Source organism: Myotis lucifugus, unplaced genomic scaffold (assembly GCF_000147115.1).
Source record: "Myotis lucifugus unplaced genomic scaffold, Myoluc2.0 scaffold_48, whole genome shotgun sequence".
In the NCBI taxonomy this organism is placed as follows: domain Eukaryota; kingdom Metazoa; phylum Chordata; class Mammalia; order Chiroptera; family Vespertilionidae; genus Myotis; species Myotis lucifugus.
The window spans coordinates 3,633,505-3,654,819 of record NW_005871096.1 but is presented as its reverse complement, the minus strand read 5'-3'; the positions used below and the strand labels follow the sequence as shown (position 1 = coordinate 3,654,819).

Sequence of the window (21,315 nt, the reverse complement as noted above, 5' to 3'; positions counted from 1 at the left end):
AAATGCCAGTTACAAGGCTAGGTTGTCACCTGTGCTTCTGAGCAGCTAACTATAACTCTGAGTTCCTGTGACCCACTCCTTGGATTTGATTAATTTGCCAAAGTGGCTCACAGTGAAACATTTACTTGTTTTCCAGTTTATTATAAAGGATACTATAAAAGATATAGGTTTTTTTAAAAATGAAAGTTACAGGTGCTGTTATTGGAGAAATGCTTGGATGGTCTTTCTCCATTGTTAGTGGGAGTGGGGCTCTTGGGGTACCGCTGGAATAAGCATTTCCCATTTCCCTCAATCCAGTCTTGGAAGAGGTGTAGCTGGGGATTCAGCAGAGCTAGAAGCAAAGTCAGCATCCAAAGTTTCCTTTCCATGGTGGAATTGGGTCCGGTTTAGCATTAGGCTAGTTGTAATCCATTATTCTGTTGTGTGTGAGGGCCACGTGGCTGTGGGCTATGTGGGAAAGTACAGGAGTGTGAGAGCCCCACAAGCCAGGAGTCAAACATGAGTAAGCAAGAGCAAAAGTGGGCAAGAGTGCAAGAGAATGAACTCCTTTGTTTAAGAGATTAAGTATCCCAAATCTTCCCACACTTGCAGAGGCTACTCTTACTCTGACCAATGACTTACCTTCCCTATGTCACCCAGATTTTACTGGGCATGCGTCTGTTGTCTAGTCCCTTTCCCCAGTGATCTGTGTGGAATAGACCAGTGGCTTCCTGGGGAGTGTTAAATTGTGGCTTCCTGCCAAAGCTGCATAAATGGCATGCCCATAATATTTGGCCTTCCCTTTGCTCCTTTCCAGTTACTCATAACTGGGTTAATTACAATGGTATCATTATTGTTAACAAAAACACACATAATGAGTCTAAAGAATCCTTACCTAAGTATAATTAATTACTGCCCACTTACTAATATCCTGAATCTACAAATCTGGTCAAACTCTTTTCCTCTCTTCCAATTACCTTCAGCTCAACATTTCCAAAAACCAATGTACTAGTTGGGGTTCTGGCAAGAAACAGACTTTTCACCCTTCTCCTCCCATATCCCATTCTGTTAATGTTCTTCTAGGGTAGTGATGGTGTACCTATGACACGTGTGTCAGAGGTGACACGCGAACTCATTTTTTTGGTTGATTTTTCTTTGTTAAATGGCATTTAAATATATAAAATAAATATCAAAAATATAAATCTTTGTTTTACTATGGTTGCAAATATAAAAAATTTCTATATGTGACACGGCACCAGAGTTAAGTTAGGGTTTTTCAAAATGCTGACACGCCGAGCTCAAAAGGTTCGCCATCACTGTTCTAGGGTTCTCTCTTCAAACCATTGTCTGTTCCCTTTCTGCACTCATGTTCTGTGTTCATGACTTCAACTCTTCATAGCATTGACCCACATCATTATTTCTCACTAAGTTTTCTCTGAATTCCAGACGTCTTGTTCTGCGTATAGGATAGCACCATCTGAATGACCTACCAGCATCTCAAACTTAACATATTCAAATTAAACTTAAATGACGACTCCTGTCCCCCATTTCCCTATATCAGTGAAGGCTCCATAGACATTCAGTTGCCCTAGTTCAGCTTTCAGAGATTTGGGCAGCTTTCTCCAATCTGTCTGCTGGTCACATTTCCTTGGCTATTAGACAAAGCCTAGAGAAATCCTTTCTCATTTTTTTTACCTGGTTTATTATAGTCAACCCACAGCTACTCAAACATTATTCACTCTCATGTATGATGATAGTTCTCATGAATATAATACTGTCCCCCTGTTCTTCTTGACAAAATCTTATTTATTTATCAAAACCCAATGCAAAACCACCTTCTTAGTGAAGTCTTTAGTGTTTAAGGTCCATATGATCTTTTATTATAGAATGGAGATAGCCTTTCTGGGTTTAGGAGAAAATGACTTAATGTATTAGAGAGAAAAAAGATGGCTGTGTTGCATATGCTATCAAGGAGTAAGATTTTGAATAACTATTTTAACAGTTTGAAATAAAGGTGTGTGAATGGTTTAGTGTTTATGTTAAGACATCATAGCTTTAAGCAGTAAATTTACCTTGATCAAACTTGTCAGTACCCTTAACGGGTACAAATGATGTAAGGTGCACTAAGAGGTCACAGCACCACCTTGATAGAATGTCTGTGAAAATATTTCGCCTAAATCCAATTCTCAGGAAACAATCAGGTCTAAATTGAGGGGCATATCATAAAACATCTGGCCTTCACTCTTTAACACTGTCAGTATCTTTAAAGATTCCTTCCTGTCCCCAAAAATCTGGAAAACTGTGTCAAATGAATGATGACTAAGGTGTTAAGGAGATAAGACAACCAAGTGCCATATGTGAGCCTTGATTGAGAAAGAACAACTATAATAGACATTATTGGGACAGTTGGGAGAAATTTGAGTGTGGATTGAATATTAAATAATAGTATTCACTCAGTGTTGAATTTCCTTCATGTGATAACTATCTTGTTAGAAATAGTTGTGTATTCAGGGGAATACTCTTGATGTTGGGAGGAACACAAGCTGGAGAATTTAGAGGTAAAGTGTCACAATATGTCCAACTAATCTTCAAATGGTTCAGCAAAAAGAAGTCTGCATATACTGTATAATTTTCTATACACATACACATGGACACAGAGAGAGGGAAAATGAGAGAAAGGAAGGGAGGGTGAGAGGAGGGGAATGTAGTAAAATGTCGGATCTGAATAAAAGGTATACAGTTGTCCTGGTACTAATCTTGCAACTTTTTGGTAAGCTTGAAAGTTTATAATATAAAAAGTTGGGAATTAAAAGACCTTAATTCTCTAAGCCCTGGCTGGGTAGCTCCATGGATTAGAGAGTGCCCCAATACACCAAGGTTGTAGGTTCAACCACTGGACAGGGTTCATACAAGAAGCAACCAATGAATGCATAAATAAGTGGGACAACAAATCGATATTTTTTTCTCTTTCTCTTCCTTTCTCTCTCTAAAATCAATCCATACATTTTTTAAAAGGTGGTAAAAGACATTACTGCTCTTATTTTTGTGACGGGTGGGGGGAACCTCAAATAAATAGCACATTTGAAGGTAGCAGAGACCATCTTAGGTTCGGAGAGATGTGGCCTTTTATGGGAGTGTGTTCTTCACATGACATTTTCTCCTCCTGTATTTGTGACTGTCAGGGAAGTGCAGACAGAGTTTTATGAGCATCTGCACACTCCCAGGTTGGTTTCTACTTTGTCAGGGGGTTGACAGGCCACTGATCATCTATTGATCAAGGGTCCTCAGTAGCAGGGGCCATGGCCATCTAAGGAGCGTCACCAGAGGGTTTTCCATGCCCAGAACCCATGCCTGTGTGTCCTAATGGCCTGGTGTTGAGAAGAAGCCATTAAGATGCCCCAGCTGCCAGACTTGAAGATAAATAGAAAAGTGTGTTTTCACATAGAAATCCCAAATTATAAACACGTGTAGGTTTTACAAAGGCATGAATAGGTGTATTTTAGCCCCTGAGTTGAGCTGTGGTTACAAAGAATTCAGGGGTGAAGGTGTTAAAACAAAGTAGTTGAAAATCATTTCCTGGCAAGAATGCAAAGACCCTGGATCCGGGTCTGTGTTTCTTCTGTAACGATTGCTGACATATGAAGCCGCGCGGTGACTGCCTGCAGATGGTCACATTCTTCTTTAGGTGTTAGTGATACTCTTAGCTTTTGCCAGAGAGAAAGACCTCAAATTTAGGTTTTGGCATACCAAAGACTCTAAAGAACGCTGCCCTTTAGTCTGCCAGTTCCTTCGTATTGCACCATCAGCCACATCCTGAAACTCTATTTAATGGTCATCAGAGATCAGGCTACATTCTGTTTCATTCCAGAAACGTTAGACTTTGTGCAAGAAACACAAATGTCTGAAATCCTTCCTTACAATAGGAATTTTGAAATTAAGCTTTCTTTTGCCCAGATTTTAATTGTAGCAGCCATTTTCTGTACATGTGTGCGCGAGTGTGTTTGTGTGTGCACACGTGTTAAGTCTACTTGGAAATAGATGATATTTGGGGATTCTGTCATGGGGCTGAACCTTCCTAGGGCTCTCATTAATTTTTGCTTGATCTTGCATGTGAATCCATGAATTTTACAACTAGAATGGCATCTTACATGTATTCACTTTACAGATGAGGACATGTGGGTCCGTAAACAGGAACTATTTGCCCAAGATCACAGAAATCGTAAAAGCTGAGATGGCTCCAAAGCCCCAGCCACCCTTGTCCTTGGTCGTGTTGCTCCCAGTTGACAATAGAACATGTGTGAGAAAGAAGGGGAAACAGACTCACTTTTTAGTCCATCACTTTTTTTCTTCCTTTTGGCCAATACCTTCCAAATGTCTTTGCGAGCTCTGTGAAGGCCTCCCCTCTCCTGATGGATGCTGGAAATTTGACTCTAGCTGAGGTTCAGCAGGATAGAGCAGGAATGTATCTGGTAGAATTATCCTACTACTTAGTTACTCTAACCCACTCAAGAACTTCTTTAGAAAAGGGATGTATTTTTCTTTAATCAAAAGATAAGATTTCAAATCGTTTTAGAGACGGGCTTCCTGAAATGGATTAAAAAAAAAATGTAAGTTGTTATAAACTCTGCAGGCTTTGAGGAAGCTTTCGAAAGCCATCTGCTTTATTTTAGGAGACCGATCCCAGCACAGCTGATGCCTCCTTGTTTGAGGGAGCTCAGAGGAGGGGAAATGATGAAAAGGCAGAGATTTCCACATTATGAAAAGATAAAATAGATTGTTTGGATACAAGGTAAACATAGGAAGCTGTTGAAAACTGAGTAGCGGGAGTGAAAAGCCTCTACGCAAACTTTGTCCTTCTAGGGAGAGACAACGCAGTACATTTGGGTCCGGGTGTTTGGGGAGTCTACCTGCTGAGAAGTGGTTTCATGCAAATCCTAACAGGAGATTGGAGCACATCCTTATCACTGTCTTATGCTTTAGGTTAATATTCTACAACTTCCTTTAAAATTTCTAGGGCATTTACCTTTCCTTCAACAGTTTACCTTACAGGCTCTCTCAGAAGAAGCGGGTCCCAAGTTCTGTTCTCTGCCTTCGTTTCTCTTCTGGTTAATGTTATTGTTTGAGGCCGGGAGGGAGGCAGAGGTGTTGCCACCACTAAGTTACCATGATGATGACCATGATATATTAAATTCCTACTATGTGCCAGGTGCAGTACCTGATTATCCTTCCTATCTTTCCAGTTGCCCTGTGATGTAGTTTTTGCTATGCCTTTACTGTCTCTCAGGACACAGCTTTCCAAAAATAAGGGGCAGGATTGGGATTTGCTTATGCATGTATCACTCTTAGGAACCAGGATTGTAGTTCATTTAGGACTGAAACCATTATGGTCATTATATCTTGGCCAAATAATGAATACAAAGGTAAAAGTGTGTCAGTTGGTGAGAGCCATTCTCCGGAGAGTTGGGCAGGTTAAAGGGGCATCTGATGCGCACTGTAGCAGTCTGGCTTAGGGTATTCACTGAGATGCTGTGTCAAACCAGTAAATGATTCACCTGGTACAGCATTTTGAGTACTTGGGAAGACTCAATTAGAGGTTTTTGTCCTTCCCATACCTCCTGTGTTTATTAGCTGCCTTCTAATTTTCTTATTTAGCCAGTGATTGCTGTATAACAAATTACCCCAAAACTGAGTGGCTGAAAACAACACTTATGATCTCATAGTTCCTGTGGGTTGAGAATCTGGGCATGACTTAACCGGGTCCCTGTCTCATTTCAAGACTTGATTTGGAAAGGATCTGATTTTGAGTTCACTCATGTGGGTAGTGGCAGGGTTCACTCATGTGGGTAGTGGCAGGATTCAGTTCCTTGCAGGATGTTGGCCAAAGTCACCTTCAAGTCCTTGCCATGTGGGCCTGTTCACATACACCAGCTCGTGGTGTGCAGCTTGCTTCATCGGAGTGAGCAAGCCAGAACGAGAGAGAGAGAGAGAGAGAGAGAACAAACATGGTGGCAGTCACAGTCCTTTATAAGCTGATTTCATCACTTCTGCCTATTCTATTAACTAAAAGCAAGTCACTAGGTCCAGCCCACACTTAAGGGGTAGAGATTACACACAGACCTGAACAGGAGGAAGGGATCCCTGAGACCTATGCAGAGGCTGCCTACCACAGTGAATGAAATGGTTATGTTAATCTATGGAGAAATCGGGGCATAGATTTCTTATTGTCCTGAAAATGTGTCCCTTATAGTCATAGGACTTTTAAGATAGCACAATTTCCCTTGGACCACCTATTTTGCCTGAAACAAATCTCTGTTTCCCATTGTCTTCTGCACATATGCACCAAAAAGAGACCATCTGTCCTCTCTTGCTTTCCAAGTGACAATCTACTTATGACTCAAGACACAATTCCTGCCTTTCTGGGATCACTTCTAGGAGATAAATGTACAAATAAGGTCAAATAATGTCAGACTGTGAAATGTTAATGAAATATAATATGCAAGGAAGAGATTTCTATGAGATTGAAATCTTGGCAGAAGTGGTGACAACCATTGGAGTTGGGGGAAGGATATTCTAGCCTCAAGGGATGGAATTGGAACGGCTCTGAGCCACCAGAACCTGGGTCCGGTCTGGGAGTGACTATTATTTGCATATGGATGCAGCAGGAGCCCCAGAGTCCCTGAGAGAAATCAATGCTCTGGAAAGTGGAGCAGGAATTGAAGGTTGAGACCAGAAATGCCATCTGGGGGCATTTGGACTCATTTTGTCTGCAGTAAGAGCCTCTGAAAACAAAGCAATCTTGTGTTTCAGATAACTCTGGTGGCCATATGGAAAGCAGATTGTGGGAAGGGACCAGCAAACGTCAATTAGCAAGCAAATAGTCCAAATAAGAGATGATGAACACTTAAACCTTGGTACAAGCTGTGGAAATAGAGATGAGGAGACAGGATTTATGACTCTATCTTTTTCACTGAATATAATATGCCATCAATTAGAAGACACCATTTTTTGAATTATAACTAATGAAAAATAAAGCTGTCAATTAAGTGATGACATCAGCAATGGAAAGATGCATTTTGATTTCAGAGGTAAAAAAAGTGTGCATTGTAAAATTAATGAAATATGATCATCTTAGGAAGATGACACCTACATTTTAGACTTGAACAACTTGGAGGATAGTGATGCCATTAATAGGAATCATGGGAGCAGGGGATGAGAAATGGATTCCAAGAGAAAAGATGAATTCTCTTTTGGATATATTTAAGAGATATTCATGTACAGATGTCTGGCAGACAATGGAAATGTTGGTTTGGAACTCAGGGAAAATGTTATAAAAATTGGAGTAAGTTAATGTGTGGATTATTTTGAAGTTAAATCCTTATTCTTAAGTAAAAATGAGGACACATTATTTCTTTTTCTATAACCACAATCTTTGAAGCTCCACCTCCCAATTTAAAGAGGTTATCTTTGGAGTGTTCGATCTACCTTGGCAGAGATGGGGTGGTGGGTGATGGGAATGGAAGGGTGACAAAGGAGCTTGAGACCACAGGAGGAGTCATTGGCAGTTGCACTTAAACATGAAAATCATGACAGATAAGGACTTAGATCTTTATATAATGACAATTCATTGAGATATAATATTCAACTAATCTCATATCCTCTAGCCTTTCTTTATATTCCTGATACTTCCCTGTCTGTACTAGGGAAGTGCATTAGTTTTCTAGGGCTGCCATGAGAAAGTATTAAGGATTGGGTGGTTTAAGCAACAGAAATTTATTTTCTTCCCATTCTGGAGGCTAGACGTCTGACATCAAGGTGTGGGCAAGGTTGCTTTCTTCTGCGGCCTCTCTCCTTGGCTTGCCGATGGCCATCTCCTCCTGTGTCTGCCCTCTGTGTGTGTGTCTGTGTGGTAATCTCCTCTTCTTAGAAGGACACCAATCATATTGGATTAGGGCCCACTCTAATGACCCCATTTAACAAAATGACCTCTTTAAAGATCCTTTCTTCAATACAGTCACATTTCTGAGTCACTGGGGGTTCTGACTTCAACATATTAGTTGTGGGGAGCAGGGGTGGGGGAGACACAATTCAGTGGGTAAGCCAGCCAAGCACTTAAACTCTTATTCACATGTGTTATGAATGCCTAGACCTGCTAGCTGAAGGCTAATATCCTCTTCATGGACCACAAATTATTTTTCCAAGCTTGTTTCCATAATTATTTTGCGTCTCTGCAGAGGTGGGAGGTTATATATAGCAGTGCTGTAAAACCTTTTTTTTCTAGCTTTTGTTCCTTCCTGTCTCAGGGAAGGGGAAACATTCTTTGAAGAAAGAAATGACTTGTTCTCCCTTATCTTTCATTGAACAACATTCAACAGAGTTTGTGACATTACATCAGTTCCTCGCTTTTTCCCCTTGGGAACAGCCCTTCAATTAGGAACTGTGAGGAAAAATATACATAATAGCAGGAAATACATATTTCACTCTAAGTCTTATGTCTTTCTTTTTCATGGTCACCTAAAGAAGACATTTCTGTGGAACTGATTTTTAGCATGTGCTCCAAGCCCAAGGTTGTAAAGATTCTCTTGTTTGGCAATGGGAACAATTTTCCTCTAATACCAGAAAGCATTTTATGAATGGGTAAGACCAGGATGAAGCAGCACTTCCCTTAAAATGTGCCATAATCTGAGATGGTTGCTCTAGGATATTTGTCTTGGCAAGCATTTCAAAAGCACTTGCTAAACACCTCCCCTGCTCTCCAATAATTAACTGGCTTCCTGCTAGAATTTAGGTCTCCCCTCATCTCAATAGGTGCAAATATTAGTTTTGCTCTCTCATTCTCTCCACAATATAAAATACTGTATTTCCTGAGTAAATTGTTTGGCATTTAATTTATCTTTTATAAAATTTAAATTTATTCAGTTTAAAGTTTTGATTTTACGTAAATAATTTTCACGTGTGTGTGTGTGTGTGTGTGTGTGTGTGTGTGTGTGTGTTAAAGGATCATTGATATAATGTTATGAGAATAGTACTTCACCTTAGTGGTCTTCCTCCCCAAAACCCAGAATGCTGGTCTAACCAGGAGGAAAATAATCAGAAAAATCCAAATTGTGATACAAAATACCTGAGCAGTGCTCCCAAAAACCATCGAGGTCATCAAAACCAAGGAAAGTCTGAGAAACAAGGGAAGTCCATATAATGCCATATCCTGGAAGGGATCTTGGAACAGAAAAAGTGCATTAGGGAAAAATGAATGAAATCCCAATGAAACACGGAATTTAGTCAATAGTGGCACACCAGTGCTTGTTCATTCATTGTGATAAATGTACCACAGTAATGTAAAATGCAGGGAAGTTATACTAGAACTCCCTGCACTATCTGCAATTTTCTGTAAATCTAAAAACTATTCTGAAATTAAAGAAATTACTTAAAAATAGAATGATTACAGATAAAGACAAAATAGAGCCATAATGCAAGGGAACTATAAACTAGGCGAAGAAACAGAGGTTATTAATAAATATTAAATGTCAGCCTACCAGTTGATGTATTGGTATCAATAAATGGCAGGATGCCAGTGAGTCCTGAGGCACATCAATCTAATGAACTTTTATAAATGATGAATTGGTTGTAAACACTGTGTTTTATAGTTTTTGGAAATTCCAAACGGTAAATCCGGCCACGGGGTTTCTGCACACATATTTCAGGATCCCCATTTTTAGAATCTGCACAAAGAAATATTTCATGTCCTTTAGGGAGGTTTAATAAAAAAACAACAGGTGGGAAATGGGTTTTGCAGTAGCATGAACGGTCATAACCATAAATACTAGGACCTCAGAATTAAACTGGCGGAGGATTGTAAACACATTAATCACCCCACCGTGCTGAGATTCCATTCTCAGATGTCATCTCAATTTCAGGCACAAAGAGGAAATGCCTCCACTTTAATTCAGAACACTGAATTTGATATGACGATCCTTTATTTTCATGAGGATTCATGGAGGTAGTTCACCAGTGTCCTCATCTATAAAACAGGATAAACCTCATCTCAGTAGGGTGGATTAAATGAGATACTATATGTAAAATGCCTAATATGGTGGACAGTACATAGTATGTTTCCCACCAATTGTAGCTACTCTCATTATTTATTTGTTCATGATTATTATGATGGCTTTAGAATTTCAGAACTAGAAGCTATTTAGAGATTCATCGTTTTACAAACGAGGAAACTTGGGCCCCAGAAGGCAGTAACTTGCCTGGGGTCATGCAGCAACTTTGTTCCAGAGGTGGGGCTTGAACTCTTGTCCCTCAGATCCTACTGGGGGCCTATTCCAGACCCAGATTTCCCAGTAGTATTGGGTGCCTACCACACGCCAGGAGCTGGCACAAATCTCTCCTGCAGAATTGCTCTCGGTCATCTCTCCCTCTTGGGGATTCTTTCCCCCTCCTCAGAGGGAGCAGAACTCTCCGCCTCCCTCCCCAATAGGTGTGGCAATCACACTCTCTTCCAGCTCGTTTCCTTCCACTGCATCAGCACTTTAGCACTTCTGGCTGCTGCAGCCGGCTCCTGGGCAGAGCAGCGGTTGCTGCTGCTGCGCTGAGGACTGCTTTGCTAAGGGAAGGTCCCAGCGGCTGTGCGGGGGGGCTGCCTCTGGGAGCTCACCAGGAGAGATGCCCCACCCCACTGGCTGCCGGTGTGGGGACGCTGGAGTTGAATGTGGACTCTGAGGACGTGCGGGGGTAAGTCACATCCATCACGGAAAAAATACACGCTTATAGGTGTCCATTCGGGAAGGAAGTGATTTAGATTTTAACACCTGATTAAAGCGAAAAGTTACTTTTTATACACTCATGGTATGGCTAAAACCATCTTGAAACTGTTTTTCTATGGCTTTCACCTTGTCCCCTGATATGCCTACTACCTGCTGCTTTTATTATTCTTTTTTTTATTCTTGAAGGAAAGCATTGTGTTATTGGGCGGGGGGGGGGGGGAGGGGCTGTCATGGAAGCCACACAGACACATTGGCTTAGTCGAAAGAAAGAGGATTTTCAAGAAGGCTGTGAATTATTCCCACAGTCCTCTGCTCCTCAGCAGTTCACGCATCACGGGGAAACGTGACTGCATGCATCTCAGGTACTGTTTCACCCGAGCCCCCCTCCGTCTGCTTTTGTTTCCACCGCCTCCTGTGCTTTCTAACAAAACAAACAAATACAAAATCCTAATTTCTTAAAATGAGGAGGCAAAGAATTGAGGAAGAAAACTGGGGCGGGAAGGAGGAGGCCGTGAATCTGGGTTCAAGGGCTGCACCTCCCCGCGTAGCCTGCTTCACCTTGTCCTTCAAAGTCAGTATTTACTGCAGGCCGGGGAGGGGATGGAGGTTATTTCTGGGCAATTCTGTAATAAAGCCCCGTCAGACCTGTCCAAATGCTAAACGCTTCTCGACGCTGGTGATCGAGGGGAAGGAAATTTTCCCGAGTCAAATTTATGAGGCTGAACACCAAGCTGAAACAGAGCCTCGCAAATCCCCATGGCAAAATGATTCATCTTCCTAGAGTCGGAAAATCTATTTTTATCACCTTTATTCAGCCAACTCCTCGTTTTTATTCCCTCACTGAGCGATTGCTATTTCCTTCATGGTGCTGCATAAACCGTGGTGTCTCAGGCATCTGAAACCTCCCTCCAGGTTGTCCCCAGCGGGGCTGATCCGCAGCCCCCGGAGAAGGGGATTGTTCTGCACGGGTGGGTTCTGCGCAAAGTGAAGGTCAAATCAGAGGCTGCACCCTTCAGCCGCCTGCCTTTTACTCAGGAATTCTGCCTGGGGGTGCGTGCCATTGTGCTCTCCTGACAGAGTGTAAGGTGTATAGAGGGTGAATGGTGACCAGAGCTCAAGATCTTTACAAGGGTGGGAAGAAGGGGCAAGAACATACCACTCTCCCTATGGCTGGCCTTTTCGACTGTTAAGCAAGGCACAGACAAGTCGCCAGTGCACCTTCTCCATCTAACAGTAGAGCAGAGAGGGACTTCCAGACACCATTTTATCCATTTCCCTGGTTCCACTGGGGCCTCTCTATGCCAGTCCAGGCTGCTGCATATTCCTGCTGCCTCTTTCTTGCTAGAGTCCCATGGAATGCTGAGAGGAGTGGTGATTGATTTCTATAAGGAAATTTAAAAGATAAAGATAAGGAGGAGAAGCATTTTTACTGAATTTCCTTGTCTAACATTCAGCATGCTTACTGTTTGGTAGATACGGCAATAGCAACTAGGAAAGCAACAGGAATGTTAAATATATAAGAGCAGTGTTCATGGCATCTGCTATATAATAAGCACTTGGTAAATATTTTGGCAGGATACCGTTCCTCATAGTCCCCAGTTAATCATTTTAAGCGTTATCCTGCAGGAGGAAGTGTTCTGTGGGGGTTAGGAGCTGGCATTGCGGAGTCAGGTGGCCTGGGTTCAAATCCTGGATTTGCAACTTCTTAGCGGGGTGCTCTTTGGAAAGTCACCCAATCATTTGAGGCTTCTATTTCCTCATCTGTAAAGTGGGAATAATATAGAAACTACCTTATATGGTTTTCATGGAGAGTAAATTAGTTATTATAGGTAAAGAGCCTGGAATTTTCCCAGTAATGTGGTTCAAGCGATGAAGAGGAGGAAAAGGAGGAGGAGGAGAAAGGTAGCAGAGGAGGGGAGAGAGGAAGGGAGGATTGGTTTTTGGGATGAATTTGGGATTTTTGAGATTTGACCCTGTCTTTCAGGTTTCATGATTCCGATGATTTACAACCCTTCCTTTGTTCAGTGGAGAAAATAATTTGAGAGTAAAAGAATAAGATGGAATTTAGTGGGGGGAAGATTATTCCAATCTCTCAAAAAATGGTTATTGAGCTCCTACTTCATGCCAGGCACTAAACTACACATTGTGTATTTAGTGTTAAAACAAACAGTCATGATCATCATTTTAATGGACTGAGTGAATGAGGGATGAGGAAGTAGGGAGAGTATGTGGTGGCACACAACTCTACAGCACTATAAAGGCAGTGAGAGATATGCAGACATGGGCATTGGATTGACCCATGAAACTGGAGGGGTAGTCAAAGCAGGAATGAGTATAATCAACCTCTGAAACACAAAGGAGCATGGTCAAGGAGTAAGAGAATGAGAGAACCAAAGCAGTTGTTATAATGATCTATATACATAAAAGGCTCATATGCTAAGTGGCCGACCATCCGACTGGTCACTATGATGCGCACTGATCACCAGGGGGCAGAGACTCAACGCAGGAGCTGCCGAGCTGCAGTGACTTGGCAGCGGTGGTTCTCGGGTGATGCACCCCAAAACCAAAGAGGGGGGAGCCCAATTCTTCATGGGGCCATACGATTCCACCTTCGGCCACGGGTTATGTTGTTTCTGGGACACTGTCGGCCACAAATCTGGTTTACTGCACACTTGCGTTTGTGTTCCACACCCTGTATGACAGAAACTTTGCAGAGTGCCCTCTCCCACTCCAGGGCCCCTCTGGGGATGTCGGAGAGCCAGTTTCAGTCGGATCCCTTCAGGCCAGGCCAAGGGACCTCACCTGCTGGAGGGACCCTGCTCATTCCACAGATGCTGGGGAGGGACCGCAGGAGGTTGGCTCCAGGGTGTGTCCAGCCCTTCTCGCCCAGTCCCTCCCCACCCCACCAGCCACCTTCTAATTAATTTCCTTTCAATGTGCACAAATCCGTGCACTGGGTCACTAGTATGACATAAGAGCCATTAGATACTAAGAGTTCCCAAGCCCAACTCTGAGACTGTAGATTGAAGAAGGCTGGATTTTTTTTTTTTGAGGTCTTCCTCTCTTTTCAGCTCCTGGTACTGCCATGCAAGTGGGCTTCTGTTTGATCCTTTTCAGAGCCCAGACCTCACATCTCTTGAAAATACAAGGATGTATGTGAGCTACTGATCTTCATCAGTTGTGCTGGTCTGTAGAACATGCTGATATTTTAATTTGGTGAATCCTTTTTGTCTTTGGAGAACTTCAGCAGTGACCTGTACATGCCCTTCCCACCATTCCTCACCTGTGCCAGATCTGTTTCTGAGTGGCAGTTCTGTCCTGAGATGTCTTCTAGCCAAGACCCTGTGAAGTCACCCGTGTGAATTGCGGGATGGAATAATTAATACATTTTTATTCTACTCTTCTCCCAGTGGTTGGATTGGATTCCTGGGGCTCTGTTTTCTGTAAGCAGTCATTTCTTCCACGGCAGCCATCTGTGAAGAAACAGAGCTTACGGAATGACTGGGGCATGTTTTACATGGCTGCGCTCGGGTCCTTCTGTTTAATTCTCATGTCAGCTTTGGCAGTGATTTCTGTGGGTGGTGCTGGAGAATGACTTTGGTAAACAGCCCCCTGACTGTTGTTGGCCAGGTCCCTGTAAATACCATAAAGGATACAATTTGAAAAGTCACTGAGGTTTCCTTGCCCTTCCCAGGGCTGATCCCAGGAGTGACATAGGAAAACCTGATCTCAGCCATAGTGTTGTCGGAGCAGCGGCCAGGAATTGGTCTGGGTTTGCTGGCTTCTGCTTGGCCTCTCTTTGCTGGGGTGGACTTCTGACTGCATCGAGTTTCCTCTGATTAGCATCCTGGGATTTTCACCCGAGCCCTGAATCCGCTTGGAGTCTTTTTTGGTGGACTCCCATTTCATCTTCCTCATTTCTGTTTCGATTTTTCTTCACTCCCAGAATAACTAACCAGCCTTAGATGTTCCCAATGTATTGATGTTGATCGAGGCTGCTGCTGCTACATTTTGCTTTTAGGACTATGGACAGGCTTAGGAAATTCTTGGATATGTGTATGTATAAAGGTGACCTATTTTCCCTGTTTCTCTCTTCTTCCATTTCCATAAAACAAATATTTGTATTGCATGTCAATTGCCACAGTTGTATCTAGAAATCCATCCCATCACAGTAGCTTGCATTCTATTATGCTGTGGACAAACCTGACCTAGGTGTTGTCTTCAGTCAGAGGACTACCTTAATCACTGCAGTGGGAGAGAACTTACTGTAGGTGCCTATATGAATTAACTCCAACTTCCTGAAAAAAGCACTCAAAGATAATATAATATTCCTCACATTATTGCTAAATAATTTATCTTTTTAGAAATGCTTTTCAATGAATGCTTTTTGATGCTGGCAAAACTGACTACCAAATATAATGGTGAAGGGATCAGTTGATTTTCAAGAACTAATGAACTGGCTACCTTTGGTACCATTGTCATGTTTTTTGACAACTAATATGTTGGTTCAACGGAAGATAAAATGTGTGATTTGTGAAGAGAAATTTGTGATTTGTGATGGAACTGTGTCTAAGAAATGCAGCTGTTGATTTTGTTGGTGGATCCAGCATTGTCCCTAAGGCAACTGTTGTCCTTAAGACAGGATGTCTAACTCGGCTAAAGTGTTTACTACAAATATACACGTGGTATATTTGTATGTATTTTAATAGAAATATTTTAACCTATGTTTATAGATTTAAATATAAAAACTGAAATATATGGAATAGGTTTGAGTGTGGTACTAGGGACATCTTTGAGCTACTGAATAGACAGTGTTTTGTCCCTAAAAGAACTTGTATTTAAGAAAGTTGAATTTTTTTCATGAAATTTATTCAAGCAAGACAGCAGGCCAGGTTTGCTATCTATGAAAAGTATACTTCTGGTTCATTCTGTCCCAAATTAAAGCTTTATTTTTCTCTGAGCACAGGCATCATGGCTAGCATACTGTCCAATGAACTGAATGTTTCCTTGTGGTCATCTGTCTGCATTGTGAGCACGGTTCATTGGAGAACATATGAAGGAATATTGCCACCACCTTAATTTTTCTGTCCAGGAATCAGTTCCCCGCAGGCCTCTGAGCCCCAGAGCAGTGCTCCTCGCTGGGGTCCTCACATCTTGGCCAGGTTTCTGATGAAAAAACAAAGGCGTTTCTGTGTCATGTGTTTACAGAAAGCATGTGGTATGTGTTTATTTTGTGGTAGGTTTTTGTCACTTGCTGGAAAGATGTTGCTGTGCCTTAAGTGAATGGTCACTTGCCCTGTGGTTTCACAAACCCTAATTGTGCTTTTTTTTTTTTGTTTTTAGAATGGGGACACGTAGACAGGACTGCTGTGGAAATATTCCCTCTCCAGATATTTACTTCTATATTTTTATCTGGAATTCAACCTTTTTACCTATAGACATGCTATCCTACAGCAAATAACTTAGTGATCTCTTGGTCTTGTATCTCTGACTCCCCACCAGTGCCCGTCCAGCCTCCTCAGCTCAAACCCATGATTATGCTGGATGCTTTCTGTGTTATGCTTGGGCTTGACATGGGCCAGCTGAAAGATAAACTGCTATTAAATAAACCTATGACCCCTTTGAGAACAAATAGAGCTGTTGAAAGAGTTTAAGAACATGGTGACTCCTTCAAAGACTGTCAACATTCTTGAACCCTTTGACTAAAAGTGAATTTTCTTGGGTGTGTGTGTGTGTGTGTGTGTGTGTGTGTGTGTGTACTGAAACTTGCAAAAAAGGAACCTTAGTAGCAAGATATCTGAAGCCTTTTGTGTTCTTAACCTTGCAAAGTTTTCCTTGGCAGGACTTGAATGAAACTTAGTGCTCCTGATGAGGGGAGCAGCTGGGATGGGGAGACTGGGGTGGCAGGGAGAAGCCCACAGAGGAGAGGGGAGCACAGGTGCTGCTGGGTGCCAAGTGCTTACCTAGTTATTCCGTTGCGTTCACCCTGTTCCCCAAGGCCAAGCCTCTCTTCTCTTTTTAGCTTTTCTCATGTGTCTCCCCTGCTTTGGGCCTGGAACGTTGGAGCCTACCCTGGACCACACACATCTCCTATTGCCACCAGGTTCTTCTCTGGATACGAGATCAGCACAACTGCCATTAGGATGGCTGTGCTTTCTAGGGGAGATTGTGTCTGTGTGCTGAGGCAGCTGATCAGGTTTATGCAAGCTTTGCTGTCACGGGTTAAGTTAGCCTTGTGGGACTCTCCAACTTGCCTAAGTTACCCCTTGGGTCCTTGATCAAACTCTAGTTGCCAGGTAACAAATACGCACTGATTTGAATGGGTCTCTTTTCCCTCTTCTGTCTTTCTTGTTTGCATCTTGCAAACAGCTGCTCTGAACTAGCAAATGCCTATGGGGACTTTTATTATAGTCACAGGACAGGTTATTTTACCCCCTCATATAACCTCAGAGTTTCTGCCAACATAAGGTGAAACAGATCTTGTTCATCATCCAGAATTGCAGTGTGAGGCGAGTTGGAATGTGGAAACCAACTTAGAGATATTTTTAGAAAAATGAAGTATTTTGATGCATATCTCTCACCTGAAATTTTTCCCAGATTTGCTATTTCTAGCTTCTTAGCAACTTCACAAAGGGGTATTGTATTTGAGTCGGAAGAGAAAAATATTTTTATTTCCTGCCCTTGACGTTCAGTGGAATTGATAAAAAGCATCAGGCTCTTTGAGTTCTGGATCTCCCACACTCAAAAAAGTAATACAAACATATTATGTAAGAAAGAACTTGAGTGGTTTTTTTCCTGTTTGTCAGTGTTAGGGGAAAGTTACTGTGGAAAGTGAGGGGCAGGAATGGAAAACAAAGAGCTTTGCTAAGAAAGTCATAGCAAGAGTGATTGGGCAGCTCCCATGTCATCTGGCTCTAAACTCAACACTGACCTTGACTAATAGCTCTGACTTTCCATCCCTAGACTAATTCAACAGCTCCTTTACTCATTTATATTCCTGAAAAGAAACCCTTGCACTTTGAGTGGTGGGGTGTTGGGCAGCACTGTGTTTTATGAAATGGCGATAGTTTCTTATGGTCAATTAATAAATGAGTGATAGTCTCTTATGGTTGAACAGAAAATATTCATTTAAAAAGTCACGGGGTTGACATCACAAAAAGTTAAATAAACACAGAGCTTATGTACTTAGGCAGTTTGAAGACAAACTAATGCATTCAATCAAGAATATCCACTTCATTTCATACTTATTTGGCATTTAAATTTCTTCAAATGGCAAATAAGTATATTTTGTTTATTTATGTATTTTTTAAATTCTTTATTGTTGAAAGTATTACATATGTCCCCTTTTCCCCCCATTGTCCTCTCCCAGCCTGCCCCTGCCCCCAGCCCAAGCTGTCACCTCCCTATTGTCTGTGCCCATTGGTTATGCTTTATATGCATACAAGTTATGTGATTGATCTCTTTGGCCATAGTTTAGATGGCTCAACTGTTATGTTGGTTAAATTTGCCAACATGAAGTATTAACCATGAACTGAGTGCTTTACAAGGAATAAGAAATGATTCTTGCTTGGCATTCACCAAGATTTCCCAGACTTTGTCAGTAGATTTCCAAGCACACGTTTGGTGATAGATTGTTATCAGTGCATAGAAGACTGCCTTCTCTGTAGAGTAGAAAGAAGACCTCGCCCATCTCTGTTTTTCTAAATAAAAATAAAAATCCCTGGGAGGCATGGTTTATGTTGTTCTGTTATACTTGTTTGCCTATAAAATCAAATCAATGTTTTGATTGTTTTTATTTCCCAACTTTCTTCATTTTCACTTTAACCCTCCTTATTTAATGGTTTTTTTAAAAAAAACAAAAACAAACAAACAAAAAAAACCCCCCCTAGGTCTTTTAGGCACTTGCAGCACACTCTTTTCTTGCCTGATTTACTGTTCCACTTAACACAGCATTCCTGGCAGTGAAGGTATTGCCTTTCCTGTGACAGATTATGGCACTAAAGTAGTAGTGAGCTTTAGTATAGTTGGAGCAAAAATTGCTCTCCTGGGTCAGCCTCATTCTTCCTGTAGTTCAACTGTTTCATGTTAGCCACAGAAATGCCAAGGGTTTCCCCTCCACCCATTTTTTAAGAACTCCTTAAGATCTTCGCTCTAGCTTTGGCCCCTGTGGCTCAGGCGTCCCATACACTGAAAGGTTGCAGGTTCAATTCCAGGTCAGGGCACCTACCGAGGTTGTGGGTTCAGGGTGTGTATGGGAGGCAATCAATTGATCTCTCTCTCTCTCTCTCTCTCTCTCTCTCCCTCTCCTTCCCTTCCTCCCTCTCTCCCACCCTTCCTCCCTCCCTCCCTCCCACCCTCCCTCCTTTCCTCTCTCTCTAACATCAATTTAAAAACTAAAAATAAAATATATAAAAAGACCTTCACTGTATTTATATCTCCCTATCAGCTTGGGTCTTTTCTACTGGAAGAATCAAAGATTTGCAAGTGGAATTTTTCTTTGCACTTTTTCCTTCCTATTATTCTTGAAGATGTTAAGGACAGAGACCCAGGTTCATCTCCTGGCTTAGCCACTTCCCAGCTAAGTGACCTTAGGCCAGTTCTTTAACCTTATGCTTTAGCTTTCTCATCTGTAAAATGAGGGTTAACTGTAGTACTGACCTCATAAGAATGTTATTGTAAGAACTAGATAAGCTAATGCAGGTAAAGCAACTACTGTGTATACTTGGTGCATGGTATGGGCTCAGGAAAAGGTGGCAATGGTAATGGTGCTGATGCAAGTGGTAATGTCACTCACATCCTTCCTGAAACTTCTGTTTCATCGACTGTAAAATGGTATAATAACAGTACCTACCTCACTCATGTGTGAGGACTAGAGTATATGGTTCAACTTAGTGTGTTGTCTGGCATCTGATAAGCTCTCAGCAAATGGTGGTGGCGACTTCTGCAGTGATGTTCATTCATTATGCTTCTGTTTACCTCTACTCTTTTTTAAGGCTTCAGCTTTAAGCCATAAACCTATCCATGATGCTCTAAACCAGTGGTTCTCAACCTTCCCAATGCTGCGACCCTTTAATACAGTTCCTCATGTTGTGGTGACCCCCAATTTCATTGTTACAAATTGAACATAGTTAAAGCATAGTGATTAATCACAAAAACAATATGTAATTATATATGTGTTTTCCGATGGTCTTAGGTGACCCCTGTGAAAGGGTTGTTCGACCCCCAAAGGGGTCACGACCCTCAGGTTGAGAACCGCTGCTCTAAACTAATCAAGTCACGTTGAGCAAGCCACTTGCTCTTTCTGTTTCTCTTCCTTGTTGTAAATAACAGCGTTGAGCTAAATGCTCTGAATAGTCTCTTCCTTTAAAGTATTTATAGCAATGATCACCCCATCACTCAACTCAGTTTTGAAAATGCATTTTAATGAGAAGCTCATCCAAAAGCACTTCTTTGCCTTCTGCCTTACTAAATGAGTCTCTTCGTAAATTTTCTCTTACTTAAATAATCAGGTTGTTTTTGTTTGTATGATTAATGATTCCATCAACAGGCCCTATCCAGAAGTGTAACTGATCAGTCTACAATTCCCCAAAGCCATTCTTATTTCTCATAGTTATATTTTTCATCTATACATCCTTGGCTTGTTTCACCAAAAATCAAATCCTGATGCCTTCCAGATACATCCCATATCGAGGAAGAGTATTTAATCTTGTCTCTCTGCCAATGGCTGCTCTCACTTTGTTCTTACCCCCCCCCCCCCCAACAGATTCCCGACCAGTTTTTTTCCCTTTGGAGAACAGAGATGAAATAACTGGTTTCCATTACAATCCCATCACCTGAGGCAGGAAGACTCAGTGTGTGTGGTTTCAGGCCAAGGACAGTGGACTAGAGCTCCAAAGGGTTGCTGTTCAGGCTCTGTCCTGAGCTGAGAGACTTTGGACAGGACTGTTGCTTTAGTCCTTCGTTTTCCCATCTGTCAAATGAAAGATAGGGCAGAATGAGTCCTAAGACCTTTCTACCTGTGAAGGCTTATGGTCCCTATTTCTTCCCATTTGTCCCATTCTGTTAATATTAACGCCTGCTTATATGGTACCTACAATATGCCAGACATTCTGCTGATAAGTTAACATTAGTGCTCATTGTATTCTAAGCACTTTACATGTATTATTTACTGCCCACAGTAACCCAACAAGGTAGAAGCAACTAGCACCCTCCTTTTATAGATGAGGAAACTGAGGCAAAGGGATGTTAGGTGGATGCTCAAGGTGAGTGATGGATGGAGCTGGAATTTGAATCCAGGAGTCTAATGCCCTTAGTCATTTTATTATTCAATATTCTCAGGCACTTTATTTTTCTCTTTTTCTTCCTATAACTACACTAGGAAGGATATGATACCCTCATTTTATAAATGAAGGAGCTAAGCACAGGGAAATTAAACGGTTGGCCAAAGTAACCCAGCTGGTGTGTGACAGCTGGCTTCAAGCTCAAGCCTGGCTCTTAACCACCACATTCCATGGCCAGAGCAGATTCCTCACGACTCTAATAGGCACCTGGGTGATTAGTGAAAAGCTAAGTT

The 21,315-nt window shown here is 41.9% G+C and overlaps 1 long non-coding RNA gene across 1 annotated transcript in view; it reads left to right on the top strand.

The window, feature by feature from the left end:
* The first annotated feature begins 10,626 nt into the window (after nt 1-10,626).
* LOC111825959 overlaps nt 10,627-21,315 on the top strand; it is a 59,534-nt gene continuing 48,845 nt past the window's right edge. The window contains exon 1 of the long non-coding RNA XR_002829191.1: nt 10,627-10,710. This is a non-coding gene — a long non-coding RNA (uncharacterized LOC111825959). The remainder of the gene's footprint in view (nt 10,711-21,315) is intronic.